The 23,697-nt window shown below is 36.9% G+C and overlaps 1 pseudogene; it reads left to right on the top strand.

Moving 5' to 3' along the window:
• LOC122625591 overlaps window positions 1-23,697 on the top strand; it is a 182,415-nt pseudogene that overhangs the window by 36,719 nt on the left and 121,999 nt on the right.

The following is a 23,697-nucleotide window of genomic DNA, read 5'->3' on the forward strand; positions in this document are numbered from 1 at the left end:
GCGGTCGGAAACAAAATTAATTAGAAATTTTTAATTTCGTAATTTAAAACCAAATTTAAAATAAACTCCGTGTATCAAGAAACTTATACAAATACACCATGGAAGTTCAACAACTGTCGGAAACCCACCTAAATCAATTACTGGTTCAAGAACTTTTAAGTTTTTGTATGGAGAAAAGAAGGGCGAGACTGCATCTAAATGCCTCGACCCACAGCAAATGGATGATTCTGCTCCAGTGGAGGAAATCAATCCAAAAATGCAAAAGGTTAAGACCACACCTAATTGCCTTAAACCAAAGCATCAACAACAGAAGAAGGAGACCGCATTACCAAAATGCCTCATTTCAAAAGTTGTTAGTGACACAGTGGACAATGATGTAACACATCTCGATCCCATGTCCGTTGGCAACGATAATGTCAACTTCGCGGTCAACAATGAGTTACGCGATTGTAACGAGTATAGATTCGAGCATCTAAATGTAGAGGAAATTGAATGTTTTAAGAAGGTTCTATACGAATTTAGAGACATTCAGTACAAGGAAGGCGAAAATTTGACCTTCACAAGTACAATTAAACATGTCATCCAGACTCAACATGAAGATCCAGTATACCGTAAGTACCATATAAGTACCCCCAAAGTGTTGACTAAGAAGTCAACAAACAAATCAAAGAAAATATAGAACAAGGGATCGTTCGCAAATCGAAGTCCCCTTATTGTTCTCTTATTTGGGTGGTCCCCAAGAAGGCAGACGCCTCTGGGAAACAACAATTTAGGTTGGTAGTGGATTACAGGAATCTCAACGAGATAACTGTTAATGACAAATTTCCCATTCCTCGAATGGATGAGATATTGGATAAATTGGGTAGATGCCAATATTTTACGACCATTGATCTTGCTAAGGGTTTACACCAAATCCAGATGGATGAAAATTCTATTGCAAAAACTGCTTTTTCAACTAAGAATGGGCACTGTGAGTATACACGTATGCCTTTTCACCTAAAAAATGCTCCAGATACTTTTCAGAGATGTATGAATAATCTTTTGGAAAATTTGATCTACAAAGATTGTTTAGTCTATTTGGACGATATTATTATTTACTCCACTTCATTGGAGGAACATATTTTATCTCTAAAGAATGTATTTGAGAAATAGAGAGACTCCAACTTGGAGTTGCAGCTAGAGAAATGTGAATTTATGAAAAAAGAAACAGAATTCCTGGGACATATAGTCACAACAAATGGCATTAAACCAAACCCAAACAAAACTAATGCAATCCAAAATGTTCTGTTACCTAAGACACCTAAACAGATAAAATCATTTTTGGGATTATGTGGGTTCTATCGCAAGTACATTCCTAACTTTGCCAAGATAGTTAAACCCATGACCCTCAAACTAAAGAAAGGTGCTGTAATAGATATCAAATGTAAAGACCACATCGAATCATTCGAAAGACTAAAGGTTTTGATAACTTCAGATCCGATATTAACCTACCCTGATTTTTCAAAGCCCTTATCTCTAAACACCTGACGCAAGTAATGTAGCTATTGGTGCAGTGCTATCACAGAACCGTAAGCCCGTTTGTTATGCCAGCAGAACGCTGAACGAACACGAAATCAACTATGCTACTATTGAAAAAGAATTGTTAGCTACAGTTTGGTCGACAAAATATTTCAGGTCATATCTATTCGGCAGGCCATTTGAAATAATGACTGATCACAAGCCTTTGGTATGGCTCAATAATATCAAAGAGCCGAACATGAAATTACAAAGGGGGAAAATCAAACTTAATGAATTCGATTATAAAATAAAATATCTTCCAGGCAAAGAAAACTATGTCGCGGATGCTCTTTCCCGCACAAAGATAGAAGAAGTCATGGTTGGCGAAGTCGCAAACAGCGCAGACGCAACTATACATAGTGCTAATGAAGATAATTTAAATTATGGTATATATCTATAACGGAGAGACCAATCAATTTCTTCTCTAGACAAATAGAGATAGAAAAAGGCGACAGTGACACAACAAGAGTAAGCCACTTCTTTCAAAAACTAAAGATTAAAATAATCTATAAAGAAATGACACTTGAACTCGCCAAAACTCTCATTAAGGAATATGTGCGCACCAAGAAAAGCGCAATTTACTTCCCTAATGATGAGGATTTTCTGATCTTCCAGAGGGCATTTACCGAAATCATAAGCCCAAACAATTTCACAAAACTATTGAGATGTACCATGAAGCTAATTGATATATTAACTTATGCGGAATTTAAGGATTTAATCTTAAAGAAACATAAGGAAGTTTTACATCCAGGTATAGAAAAAACCATTAATTGGTTTAAAGAAAAATACTATTACCCGGATAGTCAAAAGCTAATTCAAAATATTATCAATGAATGTGAAATCTGCAATCTGGCAAAAACAGAACAGAAAATATTTAACACAAGGGAAAAATACGTGATCGATTTTTATCTCACGGGAAACCAGATCTTCCTACCTTGTATTGATATTTATTCGAAATTTGCCTCACTAGTTGAAGTAAAAAGTAGAGATTGGCTAGAAGCGAAAAGAGCCATTACTAAAATATTCAATGATATGGGAAAGCCTCAGGAAATTAAAGCGGACAAAGATTCAGCGTTTATGTGCATAGCTTTGCAAAACTGGATACGATCCGAAAGCGTACAAATTTCTGTAACAACCAGCAAATATGGTGTATCTGATATAGAAAGATTTCACAAGACCGTAAATGAAAAGCTGAGAATCATCGGTAGTGAACAATGGATTGAAGATAGGTATACGAGACTCGAAACAATCTTATACGTCTATAATCATAAAACTAAACATAAAAGTACCAAACGATCTCCGGCTGACATTTTTTTATATGCAGGCAGCCCAGACTTTAATGTACAACAAAACAAAATCGATAAGATCGATTATCTCAATAAGAATAGGCATGTTTTTGAAGTTGATATAAAATATAGACAGGCTCCACTCGTAAAGAGCAAAATCACCAATCCATTTAAAAAAACAGGAATAATTGAATAAGTGGAAAGTAAACATTTTGAGGAAACAAACCGCGGCAGGAAAATCGTTCATTATAAATCTAAATTCAAGAAACAAAAAAAGATTAAAAAGAGCAAATACGATAATTCCAGACCAAGTACACAACATATTTCTAATAATGCTCAGTTGCATGTTACCACTCATCACCATGGTCAAATGCAGCAATATCGAGGTAAACCCAATAAGTGCGAAGAATGGATATCTTATATTCCAAACCGGAACGATGGAAATTCCAACCAGCTACGAATACCACTATTTGAGTATAAACATAACAAAGACAATGCTTATGTTTGAAAATCTAGTAACCGAAGCAAACGACTATCCCAATGTACTTCAGATACCATATTTAGTAGATAAACTAAAAATAAATGGATTAAGAATTATTAGCCGAAACAAAAGAGGTTTTTTGAACGTAGTAGGGAACATATTTGGTACATTAGACGAAGACGACAGGGACGAGCTAGAGGAAAAAATTAATAACATGTCAGAAGACTCCGTGAAAACCCATGATCTAAACATGATTCTCGATGTAATCAACAGCGGTATAGACATAATTAACAAGCTCAAGGTGGAGAAAGAACAGAACCAACAAATTGCGATACTGATATTTAACCTACAGCAGTTTACAGAATACATAGAAGATATCGAGTTAGGTATGCAATTAACCAGATTAGGAATCTTTAACCCAAAATTACTAAAACACGATTATTTGAAACACGTAAATTTGGAGAAAATGCTAAAGATAACAACATCAACTTGGCTCAAGACAGACACGAACAAAATTTTGATTATATCCCACGTTCCTAGCGAGGTCACTAAAGTTCCGATATTTCAAATAGTTCCGTACCCAGATGAACATAATTATATTCTAACCCGGCAAATATTTGATAAATTTTATATATTCAATAACCAAGTATTACATAAAGATACAGATAAATTAATATTCGACAAATGTATTGTTGGACTTATCAAACAAGGGCAAAATCAGAGCAAATACATTAAAACTCATTGAAATTTCCAAATAAATTATATAGAACCAAATATACTTTTAACATGGAATATTCCTGAAACAGTTGTCAATCAAGAATGTACAAACAACAAAATATTAAAATCAGGAAACAACATCATTAAAATTAACAAGAGAGAACGCTATAGTCGAGTTCCCCGACTATCTGATACCCGTTACTCAGATGGTGAAAGTGCGCAGGAGAGCCTTCAACACTGACAGTTTTTGGCGGTTTGTGGGCGTTAGAGTGGGCGTGGCAAAAAGTTTTTTGGCAAATCGATAGAAATTTACAAGACAAATACAAAAATTAAAAAATATCAAAACCTTTTTCAAAAGTGTGGGCGTGTCAGTTTTAGGCTGTATGTGGGCGTTAGAGTGGGCGTGGCAACATGAATCGACAAACTTGCGCTGCGTCTATGTCTTTGGAGTTTGTATGCTTATTTTCAACTTTCTAGCTTTTATAGTTCCTGAGATCTCGACGTTCATACGGACGGACAGACAGACGGACAGACGGACAGACAGACGGACAGACAAACGGACAGACAGACAGACGGACGGACAGACGGACATGGCCAAATCGACTCGGCTATTGATCCTGATCAAGAATATATATACTTTATGTGGTCGGAAACGCTTCTTTCTGCCTGTTACATACTTTTCAACGAATCTACTATACCCTTTTACTCTACGAGTAACGGGTATAAAAATTGTACCATGCAAATAGATGAAATCCTAATTTCTAATAATCTAGCAGATTTTACACAAACGATTTATATCACCAACAATGTTACACGTTTAGAACCAATAGATCACTTACAAACAAGAGAAATGATAAAATTCCATGTAAAACATTACAGCTTTTTCCAAATTATATGCATTACAACTTTTGTCATCATGATAATTAGTTTGACTCTGTATTTGGCATATAAGTTTAAAAATATACCTAAGAAAATTATTGTTAAATATTGTAAACAAAAAGAAGAACATCCGCACCTTGAAACTAATGTCAAGGAAATAATTCAACCAGAAAACAATATTACGATATACCCAAATTTAACGACCTGAGGACAGGCCAAATTCAATGATTGGGGGAGTGACATATCCATACCTACGACTTAAGCACATGCCTACACAATACACATACAACATGTACACACCCTACACTACTCTGGATGTACTCAACAGATACCAGATAAGAATAAGACTGTCATATGATCCTCAAGACAAGGTTGAGTGGAAAAACCCAAACTCCTGATAAGTCACCCACTGGTAGACTAAACATCCGTTGCCTAATTTAAACATTCCTTGCTTAAGCCCTTGCACCATCGTCACGTTCCCACGTTCAAAGCTCGGACTCGCATTCCCGAAAAAGAGAAGTATTAGATTGCAATAACAAAATTATAAGAATCTAAGAGCACTTATATTCAAGAGCGAATGCACTTGAATCCAAGAGAAATGCAGAGACAATTAAAGTCAGAAACTCAAAACTCTCTCTCTTTATTTGATCAGATCCCTAAATTCTAAAGTCCATATTAGAAAAGCTCGACACCGAGGTTTGAACGTAAATCAAATCAGAGTAACTATCAGAGTTTAGTTTGAGGCCTGATTATAATCGGTCGGTGTTCTTCTTCTTTCTGCAATAACTGATTCAGTTTTATATTCAATTTGATTGCTAAAGTATTTTTGTATAATATATTCTTTTAATGGAAGAGTATTATTTTCTCCAATTAAACACAAATCGTTTTTATCTTCATTGTCATAACATTCTAGTTTTTCCTTTTTTCCATTATATTCCAGAATACCCTTTTCTACACCTATTTTTGCTCCAATTTTCCTTAATAGATTGTACCCAATTAATAACTCAGATTCTAAACCTTCTATTTCATAAAATATATGTTTCGTTTCAAATATTGTTAGTATATGGTAATATTTTATAATTGAGTATCCATGAACTGTTGATACTCTCTTGTAAATTGGTAATTCTTTTTTATTTTTATAAATTCCTTTTTTGATATAGCAAGAAGAGGCTCCTGTGTCAATTAATATTTTTAGTTGTTTTTTTGTATTTCTGTCTATTCTTGTTATATGAGGCATTCCTCTGTAGGACCTTGATTTAAAAAAGATCCTCATCAATGTTTTTTATTCTCATACCTTTCTGGGCTGGTTGACTTACTGTCCCAGTTGCTTCCCTTTTTAATGGGATTTGTGGTTCAATTTTTTGTGCTTGGTTATGATTATAATTATATCTTTGTGCAAAATTATTATAATTCTGTCTGTTATTATTATACCCCCTGTTGTAATTATTACTCGGACGATAGTAATTATTATTCGGACGATTTTGATACTTTATGAAACTTTCGACTTCCATTGGTTCTGGTGGGGGTTGTACCTTAGAATTGTTATTTGAATTCCAATTATTATTTTGCCCAAAGTTCCCGTTTTGCGGCCAATTATTATTCAGGTTGTTACTCCAATTATTATTCATTCTGTTATTATTATTATTATTATTATTATTATTATTATTATAATTAATATTATTGGGCTCGAAAGTTGTTAGACTCTAGTTCTTGACACTTTGCCAAAGCATTTGGCAAGTCTGGTGGGTTTAGAGAAAATAGTGTTTCTGAGATTGAACCGTTCAATCCAGAAATAAAAATTCTAAGAGCGTTGCTCCTAATTGTTTTATTCGTTTCTTTGGTTATTTTGCTGTCTTTTCCATATGTCATTATGGTTTTATTTATCAGTAATGTCATTTTCTTGTTTACCTCGTTGTAGAATTCTGTAATGGCCATACGTCCCTGCCTAAGGATGCTTAATTCTGATTCGAGAATATGGATTGGTCTTTTATCGTTATAAATAAAATCCAATCTGGAAAGAATTGCTTGGAAATCTGGAAAGATTATTGGGTTATTTCTCCTGTGAACTTTGGTAAAGATTTAACAACCTCTAGGGTAGTTTCACATTTTATAGTTGGGTCGATTGTTTGGATTTTATAATCTTTCACTACATTTTTGCTAGCGATTATCTGCCCTTCTATCCCTTCAATTTTTCTGGTCACTTCACTCAATTGTACACTTATTAATCGGTTAATTAATTCTATTGTCAGATTGCTGGCGTTGGATATCCCGCCCGCAGAGAGGATTGGTACTGAACCTCCGGTTGCCATTGTTAAATTTAAATCTTCAAAACTTTTTATTAAATTTTCCAGATTGTTTTCTTATATTTATAGAAAATAGATTTTAAATTTTTTTACACTTTATAGTATTTTGTATATCCTGATCTTGTTTTATTAAATTGTTTAAAGACTTAATATTATTTTATTCTGCTCACGATACTTTCCGTTCTATTCTTCCTTCAGTTTAGTTGTCCTGATTATTTTCTGTTGGGGTCTTCCTTCAAAAATTTTTTGTATTCAGCTGTGGCGGGGGATGGCTCTCTGCTCTTCCTTCCTTCTTGGTGTTGATTTTTTATTATATTTTTTGGAATATTTTGGTTATAGTTTTTGGTTTGGTTTCTTAATTGGATTATTGCATTAATTAATTTCCAAAGTTTTTCCACGATCACTGTCACAGTAGTTAGATGTCGTTGGATTAATGAGGATGTTTTAATTTTTCCTCTAAAAATATGGGTTGTTGGCGGCGCGAGTTCCGTTTTATATTTAACTTATTATCGTAAATATTTATTTAGAACTTTTAAATGACACCGCCCCACGTTGGGCGCCAATTCAAATTGTTGTTAAAAAATTATTTAAAAAAATTTTTTTTATATTTTTATAAATTTATTGGTGATAAACTTTTTCACTTAAACAATTCTACAAGACACTATTATCTGATTTTATCTTCGATCGTTCTCGATCCGATCCCGAAACAGACTGCCTCTTAGATTCTAAATCGTGATCCAATCAACCTCGGCCAGAAGCTTTTCTTTGGAAACTTTTTGAACTTTCAATTATGTTTAGAATAAAAGCTTGATGCTGAAATTATTTCTCTGCATTGTGAAATTCAATTATGCTGACCGATGCAGTTTGATGCGCAATAAGTTGACCATGGTTTGGTCTCCAAGCGGAAGCTGTGTTTTTTTTGGAGTTTGATGGTTTATCTTAGCGGGTAGCTAAGCGCTGGCAAAGGCAATGACAAAAACAAAGACAAAGGAAATGCCGCCTAGATTGAAATTTAAAATTTGTTTATAAACTGGGATAGAGTGCTATGTTTACGGGTTGGATAACTTGCATTCTATAAATAGTTGAACACAAATTTCTTGAAAAATCCGGTCAATCCCAAAACAGCTTGTACAGCTCTGACGTTCTTCGGCACCGAAAATTTGCTAGCTGCTCCCGTCTTCTCTTGCCCAGGCCACAAATTTCCGTTTTCGATGTTATGGCCCAAGAAGGAAATCTTTGTCTGCAAGAAGTGACATTTTCGCCACTTGATCTTCAAACCAAACGCTCCTGCTTTTTTGAAAACTAGTGCCATCTTTTCCAAAAAGTGCTCTGCTCCATATATAAGTCCAGAGCATCCTTGTTCATTAGCTCCTGAAACATGTGGTTCACATAGCGAATAAAAACAGCCGGCGAGTTTCGAAATCCAAACGGAGTTCTGTTGAATTCGTAGAGTCCTGATTTGGTGATAAATGCAGTATATTTCTTGCTCTCTTCTTCTATAGCAACGTGAACAAATCCATCACGGTGAAATACTTCGTTTTTTGCAGTTTTTCTAGAACGTCGTCGATTATCGGGACGGGACACCATCGAGTTCAGCTTCCAAAAATCAACGCATATGCGACGTGTGCCATCCTTTTTGTTTACAAGAACCAGGCGACTAGCAAAGTTTGATGTGGACGGTCGTATAATTCCAGCAGCTAACCATTCGCCAATCTGCCTTTCAACATCTTTTTCTTCGGCAATTGCGAATCGACTCGGGGGCTGACGAAATGGGATGATCTCGCCATCTGGAACAATTCGCAGCTTAACTGCGACCTCTGCAACCGAATCCGCTGCCTTATAGTTTTTGATCAGCATCGACACTTCTTTTGCGTACTGGGGAGGAACATCGATTTCATCATTTGTATTAATATTATAAATACTCATATGATTTGGTTTGCACAACTTGAATACCAGCAGCTGATCCAGGACAATTCTTAGACATGTGTCCCTCTTTGTTGCGACTAAAGCATTTCGTGGCAGCCTTGCAATCCTTACGCAAATGATCTGCGGATCCACAGGTAAAGCAATGATTCTTTCAATCGTTGAACTCGTGCTGCATCTTCTGGTTTAGTGCCCAATTACCATCGCTTGACTGGAACGGCTTTTTTCCCTTTTCGGCTACGCGTTCAAAAACCTCATACTGCTCCTGAATCTCTCTAAAAGATTTGCAACAATAGAGAGTGTATTTAAAGTCGCTCCACATTTTTAGGCCATCCACTATATAGCGTTTTACCGAACGTGCATCTTTTTTTTTTTTTTGTTTCGCGCGAGTCCCACGGCCACACCTCCCGCCCAACCGACCGAGGGGCGCTGCCGTGTATCGTACGGCGGGAATCGCGGGAAGATAGACGCGATATAGAAGACAGTAAAGGACGAGGAAATATATGTATATAATTAAATAATCGCAATACTCATATGTAAAAAAAATATAATTTTATTTTACTGAATGATTACAATATTATTTCTTGAGAAGAACACCGACCGATTATAATTAGGCCTCAAACTGAACTCTGATAATTACTCTGATTTGATTGACGTTCAAACCTCGGTGTCGAGCTTTTCTAATATGGACTTTAGACTTTAGCGATCTGATCAAATGAAGAGAGAGAGCTTTTGAGTTTCTGACTTTAATTGTATTTGCATTTCTCTTGGATTCAAGTGCATTCGCTCTTGGATATAAGTGCTCTTAGATTCTTATAATTTTGTTTATTGCAATCTAATACTTCTGTTTTTCGGGATTGCGAGTCCGAGCTTTGAACGTGGGAACGTGACGATGGTGCAAGGGCTTAAGCAAGGAATGCTTAAATTAGGCAACGGATGTTTAGTCTACCAGTGGGTGACTTATCAGAAGTTTGGGTTTTTCCACTCAACCTTGTCTTGAGGATCATATGACAGTCTTATTCTTATCTGGTATCTGTTGAGTACATCCAGAGTAGTGTAGGGTGTGTACATGTTGTATGTGTATTGTGTAGGCATGTGCTTAAGTCTTAGGGACTTCTGGATATGTCACTCCCCCAATCATTGAATTTGGCCTGTCCTCAGGTCGTTAATTTTGGGTATATCGTAATATTGTTTTCTGGTTGAATTATTTCCTTGACATTAGTTTCAAGGTGCGGATGTTCTTCTTTTTGTTTACAATATTAAACAATAATTTTCTTATGTATATTTATACCCGTTACTCGTAGAGTAAAAGGGTATACTAGATTCGTTGAAAAGTATGTAACAGGCAGAAGGAAGCGTTTCCGACCATATAAAGTATATATATTCTTGATCAGGATCAATAGCCGAGTCGATCTGGCCATGTCCGTCTGTCCGTCCGTCTTTCCGTCTGTCCGTCTGTCTGTCCGTCTGTCTGTCCGTCCGTATGAAAGTCGAGATCTCAGGAACTACAAAAGGTAGAAAGTTGAGACTAAGCATACAGACTCCAGAGACATAGACGCAGCGCAAGTTTGTCGATTCATATTGCCACGCCCACTCTAACGCCCACAAACCACCCAAGACTGCCACGCCCACACTTTTGAAAAATGTTGTTGATATTTTTTCATTTTTGTATTAGTCTTGTAAATTTCTATCGATTTGCCAAAAAACTTTTTGCCACGCCCACTCTAACGCCCACAAACCGCCAAAAACTGTCAGTGCTGAAGACTCTCCTTCGCTATTCCACTAGCTGAGTAACGGGTATCAGATAGTCGGGGAACTCGACTATAGCGTTCTCTCTTGTTTGAAACTGTATTCCAGAGGAGCCAAAACCGAGTTACACACGGACGCATCGAAAAACGCATTTGCAGCGGTATTAATGCAATGGTCGGATTGCAGACTTTACCCAATCCAGTATTGGAGCAAGAAGACAACCGAAGTTGAGTCTCGCCAACACAGTTACATTCTCGAAGCAAAAGCCGTGTATCTAGCGGTTAAGAAATTCAGACACTGTTTGCTGGGCACACCGTTCAAATTAATAACAGTTTGCGCTGCATTCATGCAAACCCTGCAGAAGGCGGATGTGCCAAGAGCAGTAACGCAGTGGATTATTTATCTGCAGAAATTCGAGCGCGTATTAAAAATGCGCAAAGAAAAGATGAAATGATAAAAGCCATTAAGGAAATTCTCGCCAGCGGTTCTTATAAGGGATATAAGATAAAAGGTGGACTTGTATATAAGGAGGTGAAAGGCAGTGATCTTCTTGTAATTCCGAAAGCGATGGAAAAAGTGGTTATTGTTGATGCCCACAACGCAGGCGTAAGATGCATAATTTTTAACAAAAAGCTGGGCAAAAAGGAAGGACTTCTATATTGTATCGTCAAAGGTGATCAGACACTTCATACGTTGCATGTTGATCATCTAGGTCCCATGGTGCAACTGGAAAGCAATATAAATACATTGTTTCTGACAGAGGCTCCGCCTTTACGGCCAACTTGTTTGCAGAGCATATGAAGGAAACCGGTATTGACCGTGTTTGGAGTAAAACCGGAGTTCCCCGAGGAAACGGATCGAATGGGTGAACCGTACAGTTTTATCAATAATATCAAAGCTTTCATCAGAAGATCCAGGCAAGTGGTTTAAGGCAGTGTCAGTGGTGCAGCGAGCTGTAAATTCCCACGTACATGCGTCAACGAAGAAGTCACCATTTGAGCTAATGTTTGGCGTGAAAAGAAACTGGCTGCCGAATATTTGGGGCCGTATGAAATTTCAAAAGTCAAAAGAAATGGCCGTTACGATGTTCGAAAAGCAGCTGACGTAGAAGGTCCCACCAACACTACCACCAGCTGTGATCACATGAAGTTGTGGCGTTACGTGCAGGACAATGATGATGCTTGTTCATCTGGGACAGATAAGTAATCAGGAATGGCCGAATGTAAGATGGTGAAGCAGCGGAGCGTCAGCAGAAAATCAGCCGAAAGGCAGCAGAAAAGCAGCAGAATACTAGCAGAGGATTAAGCAGCTTAACATTAAGATTACAGCAGCAGCTGAAGAGTACATGACGCGCTATGACATTGGAAAAAAAAGGTTGGCAACGCGGAAGCGATATATCAGAAGGAGGAATCAGCAGAGACAAAAAAGGTGACGCCGAAGCAGAAAAAGTGAAGAAAGCAGAAATAGCCGAACAATCTTGTTACATTTCCAACAATATATTAATACTTATACTTCATAATAATAAATCGAGTTAAGCATAATAACTCAGCTCACATGTATATATGGTCTGAACTAATTATTTGCCCAATGTAAAGCTGCTAATTCGTGATTCGTTGTTGACTTATTACTTTCGCCTTTTGTAAAGGTTCTTGAAGCGTATGCCACTGGTAGCTGTTGGCCATTATGGTCTTGAGATAGTACAGCATCTGTGGTTATGCAAAATGTTTTGCTGAAATCCGGGTACTGAAGAAGTGTTGGTTTCACTAATTCCCTTTTTAGATATTCGAATGCTGGGCCGAGGGGATTTCGTTATTTTCCTTTTTGTGCACGGCCGCTGGGTGCCTCCTCTCGCCTTCCAGCCGTTTTTGCTGTTGCTTTGGTGTGGAAACACACGAACTACCTTTGACATTCAAGCAGATCGACAGAATTCTTAATTATAAAAGGCAAAACATCCAGATAGTTCGATTTTTTTCCACAATTGCACATGCGAAGTTACTAGACGTCGGTACTAACCACATTAGAGATATTTTCTCCGTATTAAGGATGCACCAACGAATTGGCACACTAGAACAAAACTTCTTAGGCACCGCATTGAAAGTGATAGCGGACGCCCCTAATGAACTCGAAATTGTTTAAAATGTCCGAATCAAAATTTATTGAATCCAATAACATGCAGGTAGTTATTAACACTGGAACTCAAAAGCAGATACACAAATAACGGTACGGTTAACGAAATCATTTAAGCAAAAAGAAAAAACATTGTTAAGCTATTTTTAATAATCAGACAACGATAATAAGATATTAGAGTTTCCGAAAGAATGTATTTTATTTATATTTTTTAAGGCGATAATTGGCATTGACGCATATGTTACGAAACCGAATGATATTAGCGACTGAATTGATTAACTATGGTGAACGCTAAGTCAAAAGTGCAAGCGCGAGAGTACACAAGATAAAAGAGACAGAAAAAGGTGAGCTTAGATGCTCTCGCAGCATTTTTGCATATTCACGTATGTATATAACAAACGATAATGCCTTGCACACCTTAGGCGTGCTAGATCAGTATTGGATCTCCAAAGTTGCCACGATTACAACACATCAATAAGATTTGCTGGCGAATGCGAGACCCGATATACGTACATTTCTGAAATCCTTAATAATTCCTTTCAGTTAGAAAATGTATATATTATTATTTACAATTTTAAAAAGACTTAATGAATAAGTAATATATAATTAAACAGCAACAGTTTAAGCTAAACCATAACTTAATATCAACTCAGTGCATAAGAAGTTTGATTGCATTTTATTCTTTATCATTTGTGCTTTTGTATGATCTAAAAGACCTTGTAGGCTTACTTTCGCTACGGGATTTGTGACATGAACAATAGTTCCGATACTATCCGAAGATCGTTCCGATACGGTCCAAAGGTCGTTCCGATACGATCCAAATATAGCTCTGTATGGATCACCTTTTGAAAACAGCTTCAACGTTAGAGTCGAGAGTCCAAATCAGAAAACATTTTATTACCAACCATTTCTTCTATTAAGCCTTAGACTTTGAAAGCAACTTTTAAAATGTGTGCACACAATAAAATATATACGAAAGTTGGTTCACACCCTACCGTAATGTAGTTTACAAAAATATAGATTGTAGCATAGTGTAAGAACAAATACATAGCAAACTTTGTTGCAAAATATAAGCAGGCAAAAATGGCAAGGTTCTCTCTATCTTAAACTCGTTAAGGACGGTACCACCGCACAATTTTACCTCCTTTGTTAGCAAAAATGTGTTTTAAAAAATGTGGAAAATTTTGCTTTTAAAGGATTAGTTGGGAACTAATTTCAGAGGCTGGAAGAAAATGTCTTTGCAGTCGCCTTGTAGTCTTTCTAATCTTATATTTATTAGAGTGATTCATGGGGTAAACCAAATTATTTTCCTAAATGGAAATATAACAAGTTTTTCAGTCACAATGCTGGACACATTCTTAGTCTGAAATCAACAATCCAAACATTTTCTTACTCGGGAAGGTTTTTTGTCGTCGATAAACTAATAAGTTTTCGAAATTAAAAAATTAAATCTGTAAAAAAGCTCCGAAAAGCAAAATTCGGGATTTTCAGAAAATAATTCGTTATAATTGCTGTCAAGAAGGGTCTAAAAATGTTTTGTTTTCAAATTCCTTAGTCTATATAAAACTAATGTTTATTCTCTTTAAAATGAATTCTATATGAAGAAAATGGGTTGAGTAGTTTTCTTGTTACTGGGTTCAGTAGTTTTTATGTTACCATTCTGTTTTTACAGTAAATACTGGTTCGCAAGTAACTTCTCGAATGCATCTCTTCCACAATTTCGATAATTAGCTTTTAAAACTGCGGCACAATAGTCTGAGGCAATATTCCTTTTGATTAATATAAAATAGATTTTTGTATGTGTCTAAATGTTAAGAGGTTTGGTATTGAAGTGCGCCTGACAATCTCAGTGACAAGTGCGGGCGATTTGTGGGACGGAACATGGTGAGATTGACTCGCCTAGTGGTCCCTATCAAGAATATTTATACTTTATAGGGTCGGAAACGTTTCTATCAAAGTAATATATAATTGTAAATGAATATACAATTAAATAATTGTTTAATTCTGATTTAGTTTTGTTTCGCTCCGATATTTATAATTCGTGGCCATAAAGTCGACAAAATAGAATGTACAGAAAAACAGTAACCATATATTCATTTGGCGATTTTTTACAGTTACGGTTAGATGATTCATGCGATTGTATTTGGAAGTAAATATCTTTTACAGAACAAATGTTGCGTCAAAATATTAAATAATTCATTCAAAGTATTTTATAGGAATTTGTGACACCTCGCACATAACTCGTTTATCAATATAGACTATCGGAATAGTCTTACTTAGTCGTTACTTTAAACAAATAGTCCGTGATTTTGAGTCAGCTGAAAAAAATACGTTAGAATGCATTTGCAGCTTATGTCAATCAACTCATTTTATGATTCACATTATAATTTTATCAACAAACTTAAGCAAGCTTTAAAATCTTTTTTAATTATGAATTTTTGAATTACAGGCTTATTTATACTATTAGCTATCGGATTTTTGGCTATTATAACAGGCACGCTGATTAAAGTTTTGGAACCATACGATTTGATATTTAAATGGGTAAGCACCTAAGACTTTAGAAGCTTTTTGAAATGCTTTTTCACATTAAGAATTATCAAATGTTCAGAAACGAGAATTCCAGCTCGGCAAATTCAAATTATTATTCACAACTTTGGTAGCATACTCCACCGCAATAAAAACTCATTTACTTTAACGTTATTTTTGCAGAAGTTAATAATGACGGAGGGAGGTGAGATCTTTAATCTGTGGGCCCAGCCTCCAGTCGATCTGTACATCAAGATATATTTATTTAACATAACCAATGCTAAGGCGTTTTTAGCGGGTCGCGAGCAGCTTAAAGTCGAACAAGTTGGTCCCTATGTATACAAGTAAGTTAGCCATAAAGTAAATAACAAAATACAAATGGTTAATTGTGGCATTTAGGGAGATTATGACCCATGAGAATGTAACGTTCAATGTAAACCAAACCATGTCCAGCACTCCCAGTCATCCCTTGGTCTGGCAGGAGGAAATGTCAGGGAATCGTCGTGAGGACGATGAAGTTGTAATGCTCAATATTGCCATGCTGGTGAGTAATCTTTGTATAAGTAATATTACAATTAATAACATTGTGTAAAAAATTAAAGAATTCATTAAATTCAAAAATTAATTAAAGCCTTGTTAAATGTACATACCGTTTTTACGCTATGAAAATTACATTACAAATTAATTTTAACATGACCTTCAATTTTGACATATCTGTTTTTCGGCAATATCGGACACCTTCAGACTTACAAAGAAGATTGAAGTTTTGACAATCGAATTATCTCTAGATCCGAATAATCTAGCTTGGATTACCAACTGCCGATCTCCTCAGAAACTCTTGTGGCATGCATTTATTATAAAAGTGCCGATAATAAGCTCTGCTCTACAAATAAATTACATATAAATTACATATCATTGTAATTGGTGTTGGAATTAATTTGTGCAATATCAAACATGTCCAAGTTTGTGCCTGAAAAATCGTTTCGGGGAGTGTTACTCTTTTATTTTAACTTTGCTCATTGAGGACCTGTGTAAAACACTTTTGGAGTTGTCCAGATCATTCCTATGGCTTTTGATGCGTTTTCTGACCGTCGAAAAGTCGACTCCGAGTGAAGTGGACAACTTCAGAAGTGTTTGGCGCGGGTCTTCATCGAGCAACGTTCGTAAATGTTTCACCAACCGCAGACAACATTTATATAATTTTAAAAATTACATTTTAACACGGCAATCTTGAAGTCGGACAGATTGGAAAACAGTCGGACGTGGACAGATTGAATGAATGCTCAAAATAAAATTGTAATAATATTTTCTTTAATCCTAGTCCTTTTATGTGTAAAGTGGGTGTGGGTGTAGATTTAAATCATACTTGCACTATGCTTAAATAGTTTTATTGATTTATCTGTTACATAGATGGTTAGGTAAGAGATTTACATTGTATATAATTTATTGGTTAATTGGCTAGAAGAAAAAATGTTTAGGCGTGCAGTTGAGTTTGATAATAAGGTAGGATTCCACCAGTTCGGTGGTTATCGCAGTAGTTCGCAACTTTGCACGCCTTGTTTCAGAGCTTAATAAGGAGGTTATTCAAGAAATAAATAAAACATTGTTTTAAGCTGCTTCGACGCTGCAAATCCTAAATACCTAAGTACCCTACATACCCTATATACCCTACATAATAAAAAAAACCCAACATACTCTATATACCCTACATAATAAAAAAACCCAACATACCCTACATACCCTACCTATCCTACATACCGAACATATTTGTTCGTACATATACATACATATCTTAATTCGCAAGTAATTAAATTGAAGTCATATATAAATCAGATATTGTGTGTTTTGCTTTTCCCCAAAAAACATTCTTACAATGCTCTTGTATTAAACAATACAGGGACAAAACAATAAACTTGGGTTGAAAGTTAATTATATTCGAAATCTGTGGCACGTTTACTAGACCTGGGCCTTGTAGCTAGTTATACCCGTTACTCGTAGAGTAAAAGGGTATACTAGATTCGTTGAAATGTATGTAACAGGCAGACGGAAGCGTTTCCGACCATAAAGTATATTCTTGGTCAGGATCAATAGCCGAGTCGATATGGCCATGTCCGTCTGTCCGTCCATATGAACGTCGAGATCTCAGGAACTACAAAGACTAGAATGTTGAGATTAAGCATACAGACTCCAGAGACATAGACGCAGCACAAGTTTGTCTATTCATGTTGCCACGCCCACTTTAACTCCCACAAACCGCCCAAAACTGCCACGCCCACACTTTTGAAAAATGTTTTTATATTTTTTTATTTTCGTATTAGTCTTCTAAATTTCTATCGATTTGCCAAAAAACATTTTGCCACGCCCACAAACCGCCAAAAACTGCCACGCCCACACTTTTGAAAATGTTGTTGATATTTTTTCATTTTTGTATTAGTTTTGTAAGTTTCTATCGATTTACCAAAAAACATTTTGCCACGCCCCCTCTAACGTCCACAAAACGCCAAAAACTGTCAGTGTTGAAGACTCTCCTGCGCACTTCCACTACCTGACTAAAGGTTAGCAGATAGTCAGGGAACTCGACTATAACGATCTCTCTTGTTATACCCGTTACTCGTAGAGTAAAAGGGTATACTAGATTCCTTGAAATGTATGTAACAGGGAGAAGGAAGCGTTTCCGCCCATATAAAGTATATATATTCTTGATTAGGATCAATAGCCGAGTCGATCTGGCCATGTCCGTCTGTCCGTCCGTATGAACGTCGAGTTCTCAGGAACTATAAAAGCTAGAAAGTTGAGATTCAGCATGCAAACTCCAGAGACATAGAAGCAGCGCAATTTTGTCTATTAATGTTGCCACGCCTACAAACCGGGTATGAGATAGTCGGGGAACTAGTCGAGCGTTCTCTCTTGGTTTACCCGTTACTCGTAGGAAAAAAAAACAAAACGTATACAAAAGCAAAATAACTTTATATCGGACATTAATTGTTTAAATTTCTTCTCTCCTCAGATTATGTCGAATGCTAAAAATATTTTTTATAAGACAATTAAACATTTTTGTTCACTGTTGTTGTTTATGGCCACTATGCCACTCGTTATAATTAATAAGAACTCACGACCACGTTTTGCTCTTGTTTATTTCGAGATGCAGATATAAGCCTAAGGCATAAGCTTAAAAAACTAGTTTAGATAACGCGACAGCTATAGCGAGGAAAGAAAGAAGAACGAAAGGAGAAGATCGGTGCAGGTGCAGTAGTACACCTATGCGCACATTACTAGGTGCTGGCGTCTTGCTTCGAATAAAGTACCCCCGTTGAAAGGGGTTCGAACATTATCGGAATCGATAGTTTGGCTACGGCTTGCAGCTCCATCTTTTCCAGAAGTTTTGTTGCATGGCAGCGAGTGCCATCTGCTGAGGCGGCTTTCGCGAAGATGAGTGATGTCAGGCTCAGAAAATTTTGTGTAGCTAGAACCCTCTAGGAAATGTGCCGGCGTCAGCACCTCAAGACTTTCAGCATTTTCTGAAATTGGACAGATTGGACGAAGTTAAGGATGGCAGAAATCCCATACGCAAGAGTTCTTAATTCATCATAATATATGTATCCGACTTCTTTAATGCTCCTTACATGACAGAACTTTCGTATATCAGTAGATAAAAATTAACTAACTTACCTTACCGTCCTTAGCCAACCACAGAACGATGCTTGGAACAGTCTTTATTTCTAATCGTATTCGTGGTGCATTTCATTATCCCGACTTGGTCGGGATCCTAGTCCTAGCAGATTTACTACACATTATAGAGTCTTATAGGGGTTAATGCGGGGGCAAGGTAAGGTTCTCCCATAGGTAAGGTTCTCCCTTCGTATGGCCGAATAGGTCAACCGTGAGAGAGAGTAGATCTTTTGAGAGGCCGTTTAGGTCAACCGCAAGAGTGAGAAAGAACCCTAATACGTGGCCTTTCGGGTCGACCGTGAGAGAGAGATTTCTTGGGAGGCCGTTAAGGTCATCCGCAAGAGTGAGAGCGAATAACTTGGGGACCGCGAAGGTAAACCGCGCAAGGGAAAGAATCACTTGGGGGTCGCGAGGGTAAGCCGCGCAAGAGAAAGAATCACTTGGGTGCCAGGGAGGTCATCCGCAAGCGGAAGAGAGCCCTAACTCGGGGACCGCGAAGGTCAGCCACGCAAGATAAAGAATCACTTGGGGACTGCGAAGGTCATCCGCAAGCGCAAGATAACCCTATCTCTGGGACCGCGAAGGTCAGCCGCAGAAGAGAGACAGAGAGACATGGGATCCGTGCGGGTCAGCTACAACCCGATTTATTAGACCTAGATCTGTTGATTAGGTTCTTCACAAATGTGACTCTGCTGCTAACTACTGGAGCTCGCGTGGACCAGTTTGGCCCTTCGCTCTAGCAGGCTGGCTCGCGAGTTACAATCCTGAGGCCGATGGAGGAAAGCTTTCAAAAAACAACTGAGTAGTTTGGGGTATGAAATGAGAATGTTCTCTTTATTACATAAGTTGTATGTTTTTGGCAAATGTTTCTTCGTCAGAGTTTGTCTTCGATCTTCGTTGAATTTCCTCGGCTCTGAGGACGATATTTTGAATTTAACAATTTTTAGAATTGGGTATCTTAATTTTAAACATGTGTTTATAAACGTTACATCTAGTTCATAGTAACATTTTGTTTACTTATTATCTATCCTATATTATTATTTGTTTATAAAATATAAAATAACCGTTTTGGGATAATGTTTAGTTTACTGGCTAATGGCTATCGACTACTTTGTTTACATAATCATAATCATTGTTTACATAATTGTAGTTTATCCTACTTTATAATGAATAAGTGTTATTTCTGACTTCCCTAAGTTCGTTAAAGAAAAATTTTTGTGCCTTTTCAGATTTTTTTTTTATCGTACATTTCTTTCGTTAATGTGGGCTTTTATGTGACTTAGTTCGATAATAATATATTTATTGAATAGTGCTTGTCTATCTTAAGTTTCTTCCACAGTTTTATTAACTGTTTTTCAAATTTTTTGTTTATGTATCTTTTGACCTTTAGTTGTTAAGAAAGTGACGCCTTTGTCTTTATCTACTTTGTGTAGTAAAAATCTCAGTATTATCTCGTTTCTACGGTTTTCTTTTCTAAATATTTTATCATTAGGTTCGATTTGGTCTGGTTTCTCTCTGTCCTTGTTTAATTTAGCCAATCCTCTTTCTGTGGTCGCGCTTAAATGTTCCTGTACTTTTGGGTATATGTCTTTTCTAAATTAGTTTAATTTCTTAAGGTAATCGTGGTGATTGTCGAATGTTATTGTTTTGTTGAATATGAGAGTTCTTCCGTGGAAGAGCTCGAAAGGGGTATAGGAAGTGCTGGAGTGTATTGCATTGTTATTCGTCGCTACTGCTTCTGCGAGTATTTGGATATGATCGCGTTCTAGGCGTGCTTCCTTTCATTTGTTCATGATTATCCTGTATAGTTCGGTTTGCATCAATGGTCAATGGTCTATGGTCTATGTCTATCGTATTTTAGGGTTAGGCAGGTATCACAATTTTTTATCATTTTTGTGATAATGTCTTTTAAATGCGGAAAATAAATGGTTATATGTTTCATCTATCCCCCTATGATTGGTGTTAAAGTGGTACGTACGAATTTCGTTTTCCTGGTCATGAGGATTCGTAATTTCGGTTAGCCATATATTGCAGCGAAAAATTTTGTATAAGTTATTTTCAAAGAAATAGTTATTACAGGACTACTCTATTATTTTTAAAATGTCGTCTAGTGCAAATAATGCGAATGTTTTATTCGGTTTCAGAATTGTTTGAAGGGTATTTGTACCGGAGTCGAAAGTATGTACGGGTTCTGTGATTATGTGTCTTACTTTGTGGATAAATGGTGTTTCTTTCTGTCTTAAAGTTGTTGATCCGGTACGAAATATTATTTGGCAATTGAAGTGATAGATTTCCATCGAAGTAGTAATTATAGATTCTGGCCTTTCAGATTTTCTAGCCAGATTAATTGCTTATGGTCTGTGACTATTTTGAATCTATGCCCGAAGAGGTATGGTCTGAAATGACCTACAGACTAAATGATAGCTAGCCTTTTTTTCTCTATCGTAGAATAGCGGATTTCCGTGTCCGATAGTAACCTGCTAGCGAAAGATATGGGTCTGTCATTAGTGTCTTGGCCTTGTGACAACACCGAGCCTATCGCATAATTACTTGCGTCTGTGGTCAGCGTGAACGGATTATTGAAATCAGGGTATATGAGTATGGGATCATTACAAAGAAGATTTCGAATGCTTGTTTAAATTCATCGTCTATTATTATAGATTTCTTTCCTTTTAACTGTCTCGTTATGGGTTTAGTTATTTTCGGGAAGTCCTTTAATACCCTAATAGTCCTAAAAATGATTTAATTTCCCTGGTTGTCTTTGGGCAGGGGAATTCCTTGATGGTTTGAATCTTAAGTGGGTTTGGTTTGACTCCTTCCTGGGTTATGTCCCAGGAAGTCGATTTCCTTGCTTAAAAAGCTACACTTGCTTCGTTAGATTTTTAGATTTGCGCTTTGGAGTTTTGTGGAATCAGATTTAATATCTGCTATATGTTTTTGGAGTGAGTGTGAGAATACTATTATATCGTCGAGTTAGACGAAACAGACGTTACCGACTAAGTCACCTAAAACGTTGTCCATAACGCGTTGTTACGTACATCCTTTTCGTGAGATCGTAAGACTTTGAAGATTCACAATCAGAATCTAAAGCAGGGGAAGGGGTACTATCATCGCCTTGACTCAGATGGATTGCGACAAAGAAAATGCAAGTCGACAATAAACGAGTCTCTAATGACCAGGTCAGCGACCGCAATAGATTGCAGTAAGAAAAGAAAACAGTAAGAATAAGAAAACGGGCACAATTCACCAAACGGGTATTGACTCCCAAAATAGGGGAAAGTTAGAAATATGATGCCTAGGTGGGCGCACTTGGCATAGAAGACCAATAGATCAGAAAAAGCTCTATGCCGATATAAAAAGACCGTGGCCCACAGATAAAAGAGTCAGTACCCGTCCGTACGGCAATACCCGGGCGATTATCCGTCAGTCTATAGCCGGGAAGGCTCAAGGTGAACATCCAAAAGTGAATATCCTGGAAGACTTAAACTTGAACCAGCAACACTCGGGATAACTTCAGTCGAGGGAAAAATGTCGAGTAGCAAGGACGCTATCAACCCTTAATAACAGGACCTACTTTGGAAGAATTCAGGACTAACAAGGAACACACTTTGAAGAAAGACCATAGATCCACAAAACTCTCAGGAAGGGCGGCAAGGAGTCCAAAGCCTCCGACAACACAGCAAATGTGATCAACACCGTGGAGGTTGTCGACCACAAGCAGGAAATAGTAGGTGTGCAGCATACCCTGGAATCCATCGCTGCTTTATTGATCTTCCTGGCTCTATTAAAGCTAGTGAAAATGTACAAGAGATCCGTAAAGCGGAGGAGGGACCATCACCATACACTGGACAGAATTGCATCCGGTATCCCACAAAGTGCATAATTTAAAATACTAACGGCAAAACAATTAAATAAAGGACAAGTGAACCGGTGCATTGTCGTTAATGTGAATATCAGCGAAAACAAGCAACAGCGTGGACTTTCCTAACAAGTGCTTGCTCCAAGTAATCTTACAGCCGAATAGCAGCCAAAGTGTGCCACAAAAGAAAAAAAAAAAACTCATTCATTCATTTATATATATATTTACTTCACTTAGTGTATTTTTTTATTTTTGTTGTGTATATCTTATTATTGTTCGGTTACAATTAATTGGTGCACGAAGGTATATGTATGTATAACTCCATCACTATCTATATATAGCAACACCCAGGATCCAACGCGTCGAGATCTCATCACTCCGGATTAAAATAGGGTAAGTTTGACGGAACCCTGTTCCCGAGTTTTCTCTATATATTATTTTTAAACCATTAGTAAATATAAGTATATTTTTGTAACAATGGTAACCGAAGGGTGTCAGTTTTAAAGAAAAATATTTAATTGTTAGCCTCTTCCAGGCAATGTATTTCATTAATAGAAATTAAATATTTTGTGTTCGATATTGTCTTAAATAAAAATTACTTTTCAGCGGCGAGTATCCGCC

Source organism: Drosophila teissieri, unplaced genomic scaffold (genome assembly GCF_016746235.2).
Source record: "Drosophila teissieri strain GT53w unplaced genomic scaffold, Prin_Dtei_1.1 Segkk13_quiver_pilon_scaf, whole genome shotgun sequence".
NCBI classification, from domain to species: Eukaryota; Metazoa; Arthropoda; class Insecta; order Diptera; family Drosophilidae; genus Drosophila; species Drosophila teissieri.